The sequence below is a fragment of the Ipomoea nil genome, unplaced genomic scaffold (assembly GCF_001879475.1).
Source record: "Ipomoea nil cultivar Tokyo-kokei standard unplaced genomic scaffold, Asagao_1.1 scaffold0861, whole genome shotgun sequence".
In the NCBI taxonomy this organism is placed as follows: Eukaryota; Viridiplantae; Streptophyta; class Magnoliopsida; order Solanales; family Convolvulaceae; genus Ipomoea; species Ipomoea nil.
Window position 1 is genome coordinate 107,954 of NW_017617289.1, and position 16,980 is coordinate 124,933.

The 16,980-nt window shown below is 32.1% G+C and overlaps 6 non-coding genes across 6 annotated transcripts; all 6 read right to left on the minus strand.

The window, feature by feature from the left end:
• Positions 1–2,520: 2,520 nt before the first annotated feature.
• Positions 2,521–2,592, minus strand: TRNAK-UUU. The gene has a single exon. It is a non-coding gene; the product is annotated as a tRNA-Lys (tRNA).
• Positions 2,593–2,963: 371 nt separating this feature from the next.
• TRNAK-UUU lies at positions 2,964–3,035 on the minus strand. The gene has a single exon. It is a non-coding gene; the product is annotated as a tRNA-Lys (tRNA).
• Positions 3,036–4,290: 1,255 nt separating this feature from the next.
• Positions 4,291–4,362, minus strand: TRNAK-UUU. Its single transcript has one exon. It is a non-coding gene; the product is annotated as a tRNA-Lys (tRNA).
• Positions 4,363–6,042: 1,680 nt separating this feature from the next.
• Positions 6,043–6,114, minus strand: TRNAK-UUU. Its single transcript has one exon. It is a non-coding gene; the product is annotated as a tRNA-Lys (tRNA).
• Positions 6,115–7,370: 1,256 nt separating this feature from the next.
• Positions 7,371–7,442, minus strand: TRNAK-UUU. Its single transcript has one exon. It is a non-coding gene; the product is annotated as a tRNA-Lys (tRNA).
• Positions 7,443–7,813: 371 nt separating this feature from the next.
• On the minus strand, positions 7,814–7,885 carry TRNAK-UUU. Its single transcript has one exon. It is a non-coding gene; the product is annotated as a tRNA-Lys (tRNA).
• Between the last annotated feature and the right edge of the window lie 9,095 nt (positions 7,886–16,980).

The window sequence follows — 16,980 nt, forward strand, 5'->3', positions numbered from 1 at the left end:
TAAACCAATATTTATCTTGTTTGGAAGAATTTATTTTAGGGGTTATGACATATTTTAAGTTGAAACCATGCTATAACTTCTATTTGGTAAAACAATGAAAGTTTTAAATAAGAGTTTACTTTGAAACGCTACCCAAAGTAGCATTTAAAATGAGATGAATATTAAATTTTCAACTACTTACGAGCGGGTTTATGTGTATATAAATGAAAATTTTAGCCACTTATGGATTGAAGAAATATACAAATATGAAAAAATTAATACAAATCAAATTTTTAACCACTTACGAGATCAAGAAAATACAACTTTGTTAAACCTACAATTTCAATCACCGTATGTGGGGATCGAATCCACGACCACGTGGTTAAAAGCCACGCGCTCTACCACTGACCTAAGAAGGCCTACTCAATAATATGCATATATAGTTTAGGAGAGGATATTGGATATAATCCAATATTATCTTGTTTGGTAGAATTTATTTTAGAGATTATGACATATTTTAAGTTGAATCCAAGCTATAACTTCTATTTGGTAAAACAAAGAAAGTTTAAAATACTAGTTAATTTTGAAACGCTACCCTAAGTAGCATTTAAAATGAGATGAAAATTGAATTTTCAACTACTTACGAGAAGGTTTATGGGTATATAAATAAAAATTTTAACTACTTATGGATTCAACAAATATAGAAATATGACAAAATTAATATGAATCAAATTTTTAACCACTTACGAGATCAAGAAAATACAACTTTGTTAAACCTACAATTTCAATCACCGTCTGTGGGGATCGAACCCACAACCACTTGGTTAAAAGCCACGCGCTATACCACTTAGCTAAGAAGGCCTAGTCAATAATATGCATATATAGTTTAGGAGAGGATATTGGATATAATCCAATATTATCTTGTTTGTAAGAATTTATTTTAGAGATTATGACATATTTTAAGTTGAATCCAAGCTATAACTTCTATTTGGTAAAACAAAGAAAGTTTAAAATACTAGTTAATTTTGAAACGCTACCCTAAGTAGCATTAAAAATAAGATGAAAATTGAATTTTCAACTACTTACGAGAGGGTTTAAGGGTATATAAATAAAAATTTTAACCACTTATGGATTCAACAAATATAGAAATATGACAAAATTAGTATGAATCAAATTTTTAACCACTTACGAGACGAAGAAAATACAACTTTGATAGTGTTACAATTTCATTCACCGTCTGAGGGGATCAAACCAACAACCACGTGGTTAAAAGCCACGCGCTCTACCACTGAGCTAAGAAGGCCAACTCAATTATATACAAGTATAATGTGGGAGTGGATATTGGATATAAACAAATATTTATCTTGTTTGGAAGAATTTATTTTAGGGGTTATGACATATTTTAAGTTGAAACCATGCTATAACTTCTATTTGGTAAAACAATGAAAGTTTTAAATAATAGTTTACTTTGAAACGCTACCCAAAGTAGCATTTAAAATGCGATGAAAATTGAATTTTCAACTACTTACGAGCGGGTTTATGGGTATATAAATGAAAATTTTAACCACTTATGGATTCAACAAATATACAAATATGACAAAATTAATATAAATCAAATTTTTAACCACTTTAGAGATCAAGAAAATACAACTTTGTTAAACCTAAAATTTCAATCACCGTGTGTGGGGATCGAACCCACGACCACGTGGTTAAAAGCCACACGCTGTACCACTGAGCTAAAAAGGCCTAGTCAATAATATGCATGTATAGTTGAGGAGAGGATATTGGATATAAACCAATATATATCTTGTTTGGAAGAATTTATTTTAGAGATTATGACATATTTTAAGTTGAAACCAAGCTATAACTTCTATTTGGTAAAATAAAGAAAGTTTAAAATTATAGTTTACTTTGAAACGCTACCCAAAGTTACATTTAAAATGAGATGAAAATTGAATTTTCAACTACTTACGAGCGGGTTTATGGGTATATAAATGAAAATTTTAACCACTTATGGATTCAACAAATATAGAAATATGACAAAATTAGTATGAATCAAATTTTTAACCACTTACGAGACGAAGAAAATACAACTTTGATAATGTTACAATTTCATTCACCGTCTGTGGCGATCAAACCAACAACCACGTGGTTAAAAGCCACGAGCTCTACCACTGAGCTAAGAAGGCCAACTCAATTATATACATGTATAATGTGGGAGGGGATATTATCTTGTCTGGAATAATTTATTTTAGGGGTTATGACATATTTTAAGTTGAAACCATGCTATAACTTCTATTTGGTAAAACAATGAAAGTTTTAAATAGTAGTTTACTTTGAAACGCTACCCAAAGTAGCATTTAAAATGAGATGAAAATTAAATTTTCAACTACATACGAGCGCGTTTATGTGTATATAAATGAAAATTTTAGCCACTTATGGATTGAAGAAATATACAAATATGAAAAAATTAATATAAATCAAATTTTTACCACTTACGAGATCAAGAAAATACAGCTTTGTAAAACCTACAATTTCAATCACCGTCTGTGGGGATCGAACCCACGACCACGTGGTTAAAAGCCACGCGCTCAACCACTGAGCTAAGAAGGCCAACTCAATAATATGCATGTATAGTTGAGGAGAGGATATTGGATATAAACCAATATATATCTTGTTTGGAAGAATTTATTTTAGAGATTATTACATATTTTAAATTGAAACCAAGCTATAACTTCTATTTGATAAAATAAAGAAAGTTTTAAATAATAGTTTACTTTGAAACGCTACCCAAAGTAGCATTTAAAATGAGATGAAAATTGAATTTTCAACTACTTACGAGCGGGTTTATGGGTATATAAATGTAAATTTTAACCACTTATGGATTCAACAAATATACAAATATGACAAAATTAATATAAATCAAATTTTTAACCATTTACGAGATCAAGAAAATACGACTTTGTTAAACCTACAATTTCAATCACCGTCTGTGGGGATCGAACCCACTACCACGTGGTTAAAAGACACGCGCTCTACCACTAAGCTAAGAAGGCCTACTCAATAATATGCATATATAGTTTAGGAGAGGATATTGGATATAATCCAATATTATCTTGTTTGGAAGAATTTATTTTAGAGATTATGACATATTTTAAGTTGAATCCAAGCTATAACTTCTATTTGGTAAAACAAAGAAAGTTTAAAATACTAGTTAATTTTGAAACGCTACCCTAAGTAGCATTTAAAATGAGATGAAAATTGAATTTTCAACTACTTACGAGAGGGTTTATCGGTATATAAATAAAAATTTTAACCACTTATGGATTCAACAAATATAGAAATATGACAAAATTAGTACGAATCAAATTTTTAACCACTTACGAGACGTAGAAAATACAACTTTGATAATGTTACAATTTCATTCACCGTCTGTGGGGATCAAACCAACAACCACGTGGTTAAAAGCCACGCGCTCTACCACTAAGCTAAGAAGGCCAACTCAATTATATACATGTATAATGTGGGAGAGGATATTGGATATAAACCAATATTTATCTTGTTTGGAAGAATTTATTTTAGGGGTTATGACATATTTTAAGTTGAAACCATGCTATAACTTCTATTTGGTAAAACAATGAAAGTTTTAAATAATAGTTTACTTTGTAACGCTACCCAAATTAGCATTTAAAATGAGATGAAAATTAAATTTTCAACTACTTACGAGCGGGTTTATGTGTATATAAATGAAAATTTTAGCCACTTATGGATTCAAGAAATATACAAATATGAAAAAATTAATACAAATCAAATTTTTAACCACTTACGAGATCAAGAAAATACAACTTTGTTAAACCTACAATTTCAATCACCGTATGTGGGGATCGAATCCACGACCACGTGGTTAAAAGCCACGCGCTCTACCACTGACCTAAGAAGGCCTACTCAATAATATGCATATATAGTTTAGGAGAGGATATTGGATATAATCCAATATTATCTTGTTTGGTAGAATTTATTTTAGAGATTATGACATATTTTAAGTTGAATCCAAGCTATAACTTCTATTTGGTAAAACAAAGAAAGTTTAAAATACTAGTTAATTTTGAAACGCTACCCTAAGTAGCATTTAAAATGAGATGAAAATTGAATTTTCAACTACTTACGAGAAGGTTTATGGGTATATAAATAAAAATTTTAACTACTTATGGATTCAACAAATATAGAAATATGACAAAATTAATATGAATCAAATTTTTAACCACTTACGAGATCAAGAAAATACAACTTTGTTAAACCTACAATTTCAATCACCGTCTGTGGGGATCGAACCCACAACCACGTGGTTAAAAGCCACGCGCTATACCACTTAGCTAAGAAGGCCTAGTCAATAATATGCATATATAGTTTAGGAGAGGATATTGGATATAATCCAATATTATCTTGTTTGTAAGAATTTATTTTAGAGATTATGACATATTTTAAGTTGAATCCAAGCTATAACTTCTATTTGGTAAAACAAAGAAAGTTTAAAATACTAGTTAATTTTGAAACGCTACCCTAAGTAGCATTAAAAATAAGATGAAAATTGAATTTTCAACTACTTACGAGAGGGTTTAAGGGTATATAAATAAAAATTTTAACCACTTATGGATTCAACAAATATAGAAATATGACAAAATTAGTATGAATCAAATTTTTAACCACTTACGAGACGAAGAAAATACAACTTTGATAGTGTTACAATTTCATTCACCGTCTGAGGGGATCAAACCAACAACCACGTGGTTAAAAGCCACGCGCTCTACCACTGAGCTAAGAAGGCCAACTCAATTATATACAAGTATAATGTGGGAGTGGATATTGGATATAAACAAATATTTATCTTGTTTGGAAGAATTTATTTTAGGGGTTATGACATATTTTAAGTTGAAACCATGCTATAACTTCTATTTGGTAAAACAATGAAAGTTTTAAATAATAGTTTACTTTGAAACGCTACCCAAAGTAGCATTTAAAATGCGATGAAAATTGAATTTTCAACTACTTACGAGCGGGTTTATGGGTATATAAATGAAAATTTTAACCACTTATGGATTCAACAAATATACAAATATGACAAAATTAATATAAATCAAATTTTTAACCACTTTAGAGATCAAGAAAATACAACTTTGTTAAACCTAAAATTTCAATCACCGTGTGTGGGGATCGAACCCACGACCACGTGGTTAAAAGCCACACGCTGTACCACTGAGCTAAAAAGGCCTAGTCAATAATATGCATGTATAGTTGAGGAGAGGATATTGGATATAAACCAATATATATCTTGTTTGGAAGAATTTATTTTAGAGATTATGACATATTTTAAGTTGAAACCAAGCTATAACTTCTATTTGGTAAAATAAAGAAAGTTTAAAATTATAGTTTACTTTGAAACGCTACCCAAAGTTGCATTTAAAATGAGATGAAAATTGAATTTTCAACTACTTACGAGCGGGTTTATGGGTATATAAATGAAAATTTTAACCACTTATGGATTCAACAAATATAGAAATATGACAAAATTAGTATGAATCAAATTTTTAACCACTTACGAGACGAAGGAAATACAACTTTGATAATGTTACAATTTCATTCACCGTCTGTGGCGATCAAACCAACAACCACGTGGTTAAAAGCCACGAGCTCTACCACTGAGCTAAGAAGGCCAACTCAATTATATACATGTATAATGTGGGAGAGGATATTATCTTGTCTAGAATAATTTATTTTAGGGGTTATGACATATTTTAAGTTGAAACCATGCTATAACTTCTATTTGGTAAAACAATGAAAGTTTTAAATAGTAGTTTACTTTGAAACGCTACCCAAAGTAGCATTTAAAATGAGATGAAAATTAAATTTTCAACTACATACGAGCGCGTTTATGTGTATATAAATGAAAATTTTAGCCACTTATGGATTGAAGAAATATACAAATATGAAAAAATTAATATAAATCAAATTTTTACCACTTACGAGATCAAGAAAATACAGCTTTGTAAAACCTACAATTTCAATCACCGTCTGTGGGGATCGAACCCACGACCACGTGGTTAAAAGCCACGTGCTCAACCACTGAGCTAAGAAGGCCAACTCAATAATATGCATGTATAGTTGAGGAGAGGATATTGGATATAAACCAATATATATCTTGTTTGGAAGAATTTATTTTAGAGATTATTACATATTTTAAATTGAAACCAAGCTATAACTTCTATTTGATAAAATAAAGAAAGTTTTAAATAATAGTTTACTTTGAAACGCTACCCAAAGTAGCATTTAAAATGAGATGAAAATTGAATTTTCAACTACTTACGAGCGGGTTTATGGGTATATAAATGTAAATTTTAACCACTTATGGATTCAACAAATATACAAATATGACAAAATTAATATAAATCAAATTTTTAACCATTTACGAGATCAAGAAAATACGACTTTGTTAAACCTACAATTTCAATCACCGTCTGTGGGGATCGAACCCACTACCACGTGGTTAAAAGACACGCGCTCTACCACTAAGCTAAGAAGGCCTACTCAATAATATGCATATATAGTTTAGGAGAGGATATTGGATATAATCCAATATTATCTTGTTTGGAAGAATTTATTTTAGAGATTATGACATATTTTAAGTTGAATCCAAGCTATAACTTCTATTTGGTAAAACAAAGAAAGTTTAAAATACTAGTTAATTTTGAAACGCTACCCTAAGTAGCATTTAAAATGAGATGAAAATTGAATTTTCAACTACTTACGAGAGGGTTTATCGGTATATAAATAAAAATTTTAACCACTTATGGATTCAACAAATATAGAAATATGACAAAATTAGTACGAATCAAATTTTTAACCACTTACGAGACGAAGAAAATACAACTTTGATAATGTTACAATTTCATTCACCGTCTGTGGGGATCAAACCAACAACCACGTGGTTAAAAGCCACGCGCTCTACCACTAAGCTAAGAAGGCCAACTCAATTATATACATGTATAATGTGGGAGAGGATATTGGATATAAACCAATATTTATCTTGTTTGGAAGAATTTATTTTAGGGGTTATGACATATTTTAAGTTGAAACCATCCTATAACTTCTATTTGGTAAAACAATGAAAGTTTTAAATAATAGTTTACTTTGTAACGCTACCCAAATTAGCATTTAAAATGAGATGAAAATTAAATTTTCAACTACTTACGAGCGGGTTTATGTGTATATAAATGAAAATTTTAGCCACTTATGGATTCAAGAAATATACAAATATGAAAAAATTAATATAAATCAAATTTTTAACCACTTACGAGATCAAGAAAATACAGCTTTGTTAAACCTACAATTTCAATCACCGTCTGTGGGGATCAAACCCACAACCACGTGGTTAAAAGCCACGCGCTCTACCACTAAGCTAAGAAGGCCTACTCAATAATATGCATGTATAGTTGAGGAGAGGATATTGGATATAAACCAATATATATCTTTTTTGGATGAATTTATTTTAGAGATTATGACATATTTTATGTTGAAACCAAGCTATAACTTCTATTTGGTAAAATAAAGAAAGTTTTAAATAATAGTTTACTTTGAAACGCTACCCAAAGTAGCATTTAAAATGAGATGAAAATTGAATTTTCAACTACTTACGATCGGGTTTATGGGTATATAAATGGAAATTTTAGCCACTTATGGATTCAACAGATATACAAATATGACAAAATTAGTATAAGTCAAATTTTTAACCACTTACGAGATCAAGAAAATACAGCTTTGTTAAACCTACAATTTCAATCACCATCTGTGGGGATCGAACCCACGACCACATGGTTAAAAGCCACGCGCTCTACCACTGAGCTAAGAAGGCCTACTCAATAATATGCATATATAGTTGAGGAGAGGATATTGGATATAATCCAATATTGGTAAAAGTATCTACAAGGTCCTTGTACTATAGCGTTTTGTTGAATTTAGTCCTTATACCTTTATCTTGTTCAATTTAGTCCCTGTACTTTCAAAAGTTGTGCAATTAAGGACAATAGTTAACGGTGTTAATATTATCGTTAACTTATGATACGTGACGCTGACGATATTTATATTCCTAGTCATATATTACTTTATAAATATTTAAAATTAATTATTTTTACCACTAATATATTAAATTAGTATGTCCAAAATAAATAATTACAACTATGTTCTTAATAAGATTTAGACAATTGTCCTTAGCTTCACCACTTTTTAAAGTAGAGGGACTAAATTGAACACAATAAAGGTATAAGGACTAAATTGAACAAAATACGATAGTATAAGGACTTCATAGGTACTTTGACCTCCAATATTATCTTGTTTGGTAGAATTTATTTTAGAGATTATGACATATTTTAAGTTGAATCCAAGCTATAACTACTATTTGGTAAAACAAAGAAAGTTTAAAATACTAGTTAATTTTGAAACGCTACCCTAAGTAGCATTTAAAATGAGATGAAAATTGAATTTTCAACTACTTACGAGAGGGTTTATGGGTATATAAATGAAAATTTTAACCACTTATGGATTCAACTGTCACGCCCCACTTTTAGGACATGACCCGGCCGTATCGTTACGTGAAGACCTGTAACAATACGAAGCCTAACCATACATACCTCTCAGAATCTTCATAATAACACTTGAATATACAATAATTCCACAACCCAAAATGACAAAATATAATCGACTTATTCTTCCCAAAAACTCATCAAATCCACTATTAGATATTTACAATCAAGAGTAGTATGTCCAAAATGCATCACAAGCACCAAAGCCAAGCACAATGGTCTACCAAAAAACACAAAGGGTCAAAGGGAATGTCTAAATAAACAAAAATCCATGATAAGCTCCAAAAGTAGGACTAAGTCTCCAAGTTTCAAAAGTCACCTTCGAGACCCCACCACTTGTGCTCGTGCTATTCACATGTCCTTAACTACTCTGAAACATGAGAAAAAATACAAATAATGAGCTAATGCCCAGTAAGTGATACTCCTCTCAACCCCGGATCAAGTAGCCCCAATATAATACAAAAAGCTTTAGAGTAACAACTAGATGCAAAACTCAGTCCTTAAATTATATCAAAATCATAACATACTTCCATCATACTATACACAAATTCCCAAAACGAAAAACTTTAGCTACATGGGCATCAATATTATTTCATAAAACAATACTTTCAAAAGCACCAATCATTCCTTTACATATAACTCATTGGCAACCTACAACCACCATTATATTATGTGGCACATGCCATTATCTGTATAATGGTCCAAAAAGACTCGACGATTCGGAATGAGTCAGGCTCGACGATTCAGAATGAGCCGGATGGAACGTTCCAACAAATAATTCAAAAGACTCGACGATTCGGAATGAGTCAAGCTCGACGATTCAGAATGAGCAATTAGGAACGTTCCAAGCCAAACAAAACAAACAACAAAATGTAGGTTGCCTCATGAGTTTGATCAAATAATAAAAATAGTTCTTATAATCAAATAGCCCGATGTAGCAAAAATCATTCGCTTAAAATCACATAACAAAGTTCATATTTCCAAAATAGGTAATAAGCTTATCAAACTAAGAAATATGCAAGGTATAAACCATTCTCAAAATAATAATTTTCTTAGTACATAACTCTTTAGACATCATAGAATGGTTTATTAAACCAATGTAATTTCAAAGGGATTGAAATGGTTTAGTTAGAAGAACTTAAGTTAATATAAGCATGAGGTTAAGAGTTCAAATTTCACTTTAAGCAAACAACCCATTTTATAAACATATAGCATACAAGTAAAACAGCACACAAAATGTTAGCAAGGGGAGTTGAACACGCAACATGCAACATCTCACCAAGGCACCAACAAACCACTCCAACACCTCTACACATAGTGCCAGCTTTCAGTCCAGAATATATAAGTCAAGACCCGAAACAGTTTCAGTCCAAAATACTCAACATTTCCAGGGCAAAAAACAGAGTTTTGAAACACAGTTCCGGTAGACATTTCCAGTCCAAAAACGCAGCTCAAAACATCAATATACAACTTAAAACACAAGTTTAATTTATAGTATAGGGTAAAAATAGTTTGAGAGAAATAAACACTTACCTAAAACATCCAAATCTTAGCTATTTAGCTTGCCCAAATACTCCTTGTCAAAATCCCTAATATTTTCAAATATCAATTTTAGGGCTCCAAAGATAAACCCAACTCATAATGAGTAAAAGATAGAGGTTAAACTCACCTAGAATACCCAATATCTTAGAGATCTAAGCTTGAAGAAGATGGAGATCAAACCCACAACCACGTGGTTAAAAGCCACGCGCTCTACTACTGAGCTAAGAAAGCCAACTCAATTATATACATGTATAATGTGGGAGAGGATATTGGATATAAACCAATATTTATCTTGTTTCGAAGAATTTATTTTAGAGATTATGACATATTTTAAGTTGAAACCAAGCTATAACTTCTATTTGGTAAAACAAAGAAAGTTTTAAATAATAGTTTACTTTGAAATGCTACCCAAAGTAGCATTTAAAATAAGATGAAAATTAAATTTTCAACTACTTACAAGCGGACCAGGACTATGTGGTCTAATGGTACCTGGGTTAGATTTCCATTTGGAAGGTTGTGAGTTCGAGCCTTAGTAGAGGCGTTATTAGCTCTTTGTGTTTCAGTAGGTTGAGAAGCTAGTAGCATTCAAAAAAAAAAAAAAACTACTTACGAGCGGGTTTATGTGTATATATAAATGAAAATTTTAACCACTTATGGATTCAACAAATATACAAATATGACAAAATTAATATAAATCAAAATTTTAACCACTTACGAGATCAAGAAAATACAACTTTGTTAAACCTACAATTTCAATCACCGTCTGTGGGCATCGAACCCACGACCATGTTGTTAAAAAACACATGCTCTACCACTGATCTAAGAAGGCCAACTAAATTATATACGTGTATAATGTAGGAGAGGATATTGGATATAAACCAATATTTATCTTGTTTGGAAGAATTTATTTTAGAGATTATGACATATTTTGAGTTGGATCCAAGCTATAACTTCTACTAGGTAAGACAAAGAAAGTTTAAAATAATAGTTTATTTTAAAACGCTACCCTAAGTAGCATTTAAAATGAGATGAAAATGTGAGATTTAAATATACAAAGCATAATCTACGAGAAACTTAACTCGTAGTAGCGGAAGCGGAAGCACTGTAGATCTCCAGCCATGGTTGATATCCTGTTGTATTGCCTTTGAACAGTAGATCTGCAAAATAGGGTTAGCCGTTTTGTCTCATACTTGACTCAGAACCCTAGACGGTGTACTGGTATTTTCTGAGTAGTATGAGTACCATATAATGTTCATGTATCTTGTATCCCATCAATACAAGCTTTATATAGGCACATTGGTGGATATAAGACTTAAACCTAAAGGTCCAACCCAACCAATTAATAATGGGCCTAGTCCACTTGCACCACATAAGTAAGACCCATAATATATAATATATATTATACGGGAAAGTCTTACAGTCTCCCACTTGGTGCAAGTACTAGAACAATTCTCATTAAAGAATGAAACACACGAATCATAGTAATATGTCCTCTACTGAATAAGTGAGTAATATCTCCTGTGATCACATGCATTTTTATTCCCCAACTTGAATCCTTTATGAACAAACCCAACGTTTATTCTTGGTACCTTAAGGGATGTTTCTCAAAATAAAATATATATATGCGCAACTTAAGAGAGAAAACCATCCAAATTGTACAAAAGAGTACACTGTATGATCTCTAATATCCTTAAAAGCATGCCTTAAGTAGAGATCTCTTAATTAGCATAGTGCTAACTATATATTCCATGACTTCTTTATAAGTTAACATAAGTACTACCTCTAACGGCTAAGAGCTTAGAGTTGACACGTCTGTCACTCCCACTCATCAAAATAGCCAAAAGATAGTCAAGTCACAGAAGCATTCCAATAACTTAGACAATAAACCAAAACTCTAAGTCCATAAATTTGGAATCTTAAACATACACCATAACTTCCCAAATAATCTTAAGGTCCACCTCAAAATGAACTGAACATTATGAGTATTACTTTTATGTTTCTCAAAATTGTCTTGAGCCTTACAAACTAAAATGGCCCAGGATCAATTTTAAAGAAACTAAATACTATTAAATGCTGAAGAATTTATTACTTAAAAGTGCACCACAAGTTATATGTTTTGTTCTAATAAACTCTTTAATATTGTTACAACATCTTCATATGAAAACCGAATGGAGGAACAAGAAAATGTGCTACAAATTGAAGTGTCACTAAGCCGTGCCGAACCAATTGCCACTGCCGAACCACTCATTCATACACTTGATGAGCCTTTGTGTCTTGAGGATACACCACATGTGGAAGCACCAGAGCCGGATAACACCACACTGCCGAGACATCCACATGAGACACACAAGGAGGTACATTCTTCATCCATTGATATTAATGCCTTGAAAGAAAATATTATTGGGGATGTACGAAAAGAAATTCACAAATTGAAAGGAGATGTCTTTCAAGAGTTTGAGAAAGTCCAAAATCAATTTGGTAATGTTGATACCAAATTAGATGATTTTCACAAGCAAGCTTATGAAAGGGCCGAATCCTTGTTACTTGGACAAGGATCAATCCAAGGTGATATGGCCACAATGTCTACTAAGCAAGAAGAGCGTAATAGGGAAGTCTTGAAGATGTTCCTTGACTTAGGGAAGAAAGGAACGGAGTGTGAATCGAGGCTACGATTGGTAGAGAACCAATTGAAAGCTCTACTACATCAAGTTGGCGTGAACAATGATCTTTTAATTGGAGTCCAAAAGAGCCAAGACAAAGCTTCGGCGAGTTTCCAACATTATGTGGATGCTGCCGAAAAGGGGGAAAGAGCTAGAGGAGCTCCAAGTCATTTGGTGAACCATTTGATTGGACCGTCGTCACAACGGCCACTAGTTGAGCTTGTTAGACCTCCAGGAGCACCGAGAGGAGTCACACCCACACTGAGAGCTCAAGGCCGAGGAAAAATGGAGAATAATGGATTATTTGATGACCCCTCAAGGCATGGATTTTCCTAGCCAACAAGGATGCCAAAGATCAACACCTTCAAGATCAATTTATGAAGAAAACAAGTTGAAGCTTATACGAGAGTTGAGACATTCTTTGGGCACACAAGCAACGAAATGGTGGATGGAAGATCTTTTGAAGAATGCGTTGCTTGGTACCAAGCCGGAGTGTTACGGGGTGACAATATTCAAGAAGCTTATGGAAATTATGTTACCGAGCAAGTCACCGCACCATACCAACTCGAAGGAAAGAAATAAGACTTCAAGGAATTATGGGCACACGTGAATGCCTTAATTGGCAAGAGGTAAAATTTTGAAGCCTCATTTTTTTTGGTGTACATAATAGCTAGCTTGTTCGAATTATGCCTTTTGGTACATAATATAAATTGCTAGCATATGGTTTAATTCTTTATTATGTCTAGTATGTTTATTGCTTTAAAGTCTCAAGATTTTAAATTGGACTTAGTAATTGCATGTGAGGCGTATAATTGAGAAAATAAAATTGAAAGGGGGAAGAAAAATTAAAAGATAAAAATCAATACGCAACCCCGCGTTATAGTCTCAATATACGTTTAGGACCGTCCAAAATTAAAATCTCTAGGTCTTAAATGTGTTAAACCCGTCAAATGGCTAGTCGCAATAAAATTGGACAAAAAGATTATTTTTCAAAAATTTGACATAGCCAAATGACTTGGGTATAAGTTTCGGCATCATCAAAAAGGGGGAAATTGTTAGGAATATATTGTATAAGTTTTGATGAGCCAAATGTATTTTGTAGACCCCAATTTTGTTTTATTTGAGTCAGTTTTGGTTCACAAAGTATAATGCACCACTGCCATGAAGCCTACATCAAGTCTACGTGAAAGCAGTTTGAAGGAAGAATAAATGAAAACGAGAACATAGCTTAACACATTTATGAAGCATCAAGTTACCAAAGGTTGAGATGGACGAGATGGTAAAAAACTTGTTGAAGCATGCTTAATGTGAGATGATCCACAGTTTGATTCTCATTAGAAGCAATTTTGGTGTAAAGATGAATTGCTATCGTGAAGTAGCAATATCAGGAGATGATGTCATCATGAGAACAATTTTTTATCCCAGCCGAGATCCCTTGCCAAGCAAAGCAAATGGTCCACAGTTCGATTCCCACTTGAAGCAATTTTATGAAAACATGATATTGGTCCATGATATACAATGGAACGTGGTATCTGGTCCATGATACAAGGTGGAACATGATAGCTAGCTCATGATATGAAATGGAACATGATATATATATGGTCCATGATACAAGGTGGAACATGATATATATAGTCCATGATACACTATTGGGACATGACATCATCAAAAAGAGCTATGACATCATGATAGAATTAGACAGAAACATTATTTTGAAGCTCTGTTTCTGCAGAAGAAGTCGAAGGAGAAGAAGAAGCTGATATACGAAGGAAATCTTTTTAATACTCAAGCAAGAATCAGCAGATAAATTATTTGATCAACTTGGCACATCAGATCAATAATTCAACACAAGTCATGCCAGAGAAAATTCAAAATTGGAGGCTACCCATTCCAGAGAAAAGCTTTGTCAGATTAAAGGAGAGCAACGACGAGATTTCTCAAAATCTCTGGGTGATTGAAGAATAGTGAATTTCCTCCTTGAAGTAAAAGGAGAAGAGTGGACTAGGAGGATTACACCACTTCTGAACCATTATAAATCTCTCTCTCTATTTACTTACTGCTCATATATATTCCGTGCATGCCTATATTATTTGTGAACTAACCCGTTATGGTTTATTGCGTATCTTTATCTGTCTGGGTTTGATAGTTCCCTCGTTTGCATGCAAGTGAAATTTTATATACATCATCCTACATCTATATTAAGTGTTTCTAACGTGATGCATGTATGAAATCTCTCTTGAGCACGACACAATTTAAAGCATAACACTTTGCCGTTACATTTCCGCTGTGCACACTCTAAGTTGTTATACTTGTTTATGCTTGTTACTTAGAGTTGAAGTTACAAAGTGTTGTTTGCAGAAGAATTTTGAAAAAGTTAGAGAAGTCTATTCACCCCCCCTCTAGACTTCTCGCCACCCTTTCGGGACCAACAGTGTAAATAAAATTTTTAACCACTTACGAGACAAAAAATATTCAACTTTGTTAAACCTACAATTTCATTACGGTCTGTGGGGATTGAACCCACGACTATGTAGTTAAAAACCATGGGCTCTACCACTGAGCTAAGAAGGCCAACTTAATTATATGCATGTATAATGTGGGAGAAGATATTGGATATAAACCAATAATATCTTGTTTGGAAGTATTTATTTTAGAGATTATGACTTATTTTAAGTTGAAACCAAGCTATAACTTCTATTTGGTAAAAGAAAGAAAGTATTAAATAATAGTTTATTTTGAAACGCTACCCTAAGTAGCATTTAAAATGAGATGATAACTGAGTTTTCAACTACTTACAAGAGGGTTTATGTGTATATATATGAAAATTTTAACCAATTATGGATCCAACAAATAAACAAATTTGATAAAATTAGTGTAAATAAAATTTTTAACCACTTACGAGACCAAAAAAATACAACTTTGTTAAACCAACAATTTCAATCACCGTCTGTGGAGATCGAACCCATGACCACGTGGCTCTACCACTGAGCTAAGAAGGCCTACTCAATAATATGCATGTATAACGGGGTGAAGACATTGGATATAAACCAATATTATCTTGTTTGGTAGAATTTATTTTAGAGATTATGACATATTTTAAGTTGAAACCAAGCTATAACTTCTATTTGGTAAAACAAAGAAAGTTGTAAATAATAGTTTATTTTGAAACGCTACCCAAAGTAGCATTTAAAATGAGATGGAAATTGAATTTTCAACTACTTACGAGAGGGTTAATGGGTATATAAATGAAAATTTTATCCACTTACGGATCCAACAAATAATCAAATTTGATAAAATTAGTGTAAATAAAATTTTTAACCACTTACGAGACCAAAAAAATACAACTTTGTTAAACCAACAATTTCAATCACCGTCTGTGGAGATCGAACCCATGACCACGTGGCTCTACCACTGAGCTAAGAAGGCCTACTCAATAATATGCATGTATAACGGGGTGAAGACATTGGATATAAACCAATATTATCTTGTTTGGTAGAATTTATTTTAGAGATTATGACATATTTTAAGTTCAAACCAAGCTATAACTTCTATTTGGTAAAACAAAGAAAGTTGTAAATAATAGTTTATTTTGAAACGCTATCCAAAGTAGCATTTAAAATGAGATGAAAATTGAATTTTCAACTACTTACGAGAGGGTTAATGGGTATAAATATGAAAATTTTAACCACTTATGGATCCAACAAATAAACAAATTTGACAAAATTAGTGTAAATAAAAATTTTAACCACTTACGAGACCAAAAATATTCAACTTTGTTAAACCTACAATTTCATTTACGGTCTGTGGGTAACGAACCCACGACTACGTAGTTAAAAACCACAGGCTCTACCACTGAGCTAAGAAGGCCAACTTAATTATATGCATGTATAATGTGGGAGAGGGTATTGGATATAAACCAATAATATCTTGTTTGGAAGAATTTATTTTAGAGATTATGACTTATTTTAAGTTGAAACCAAGCTATAACTTCTATTTGGTAAAAGATAGAAAGTTTAAAATAATAGTTTATTTTGAAACGCTACCCTAAGTAGCATTTAAAATGAGATGAAAACTGAGTTTCAACTACTTACAAGAGGGTTTATGCGTATATAAATGAAAATTTTAAAAAATTATGGATCGAACAAATAAACAAATTTGATAAAATT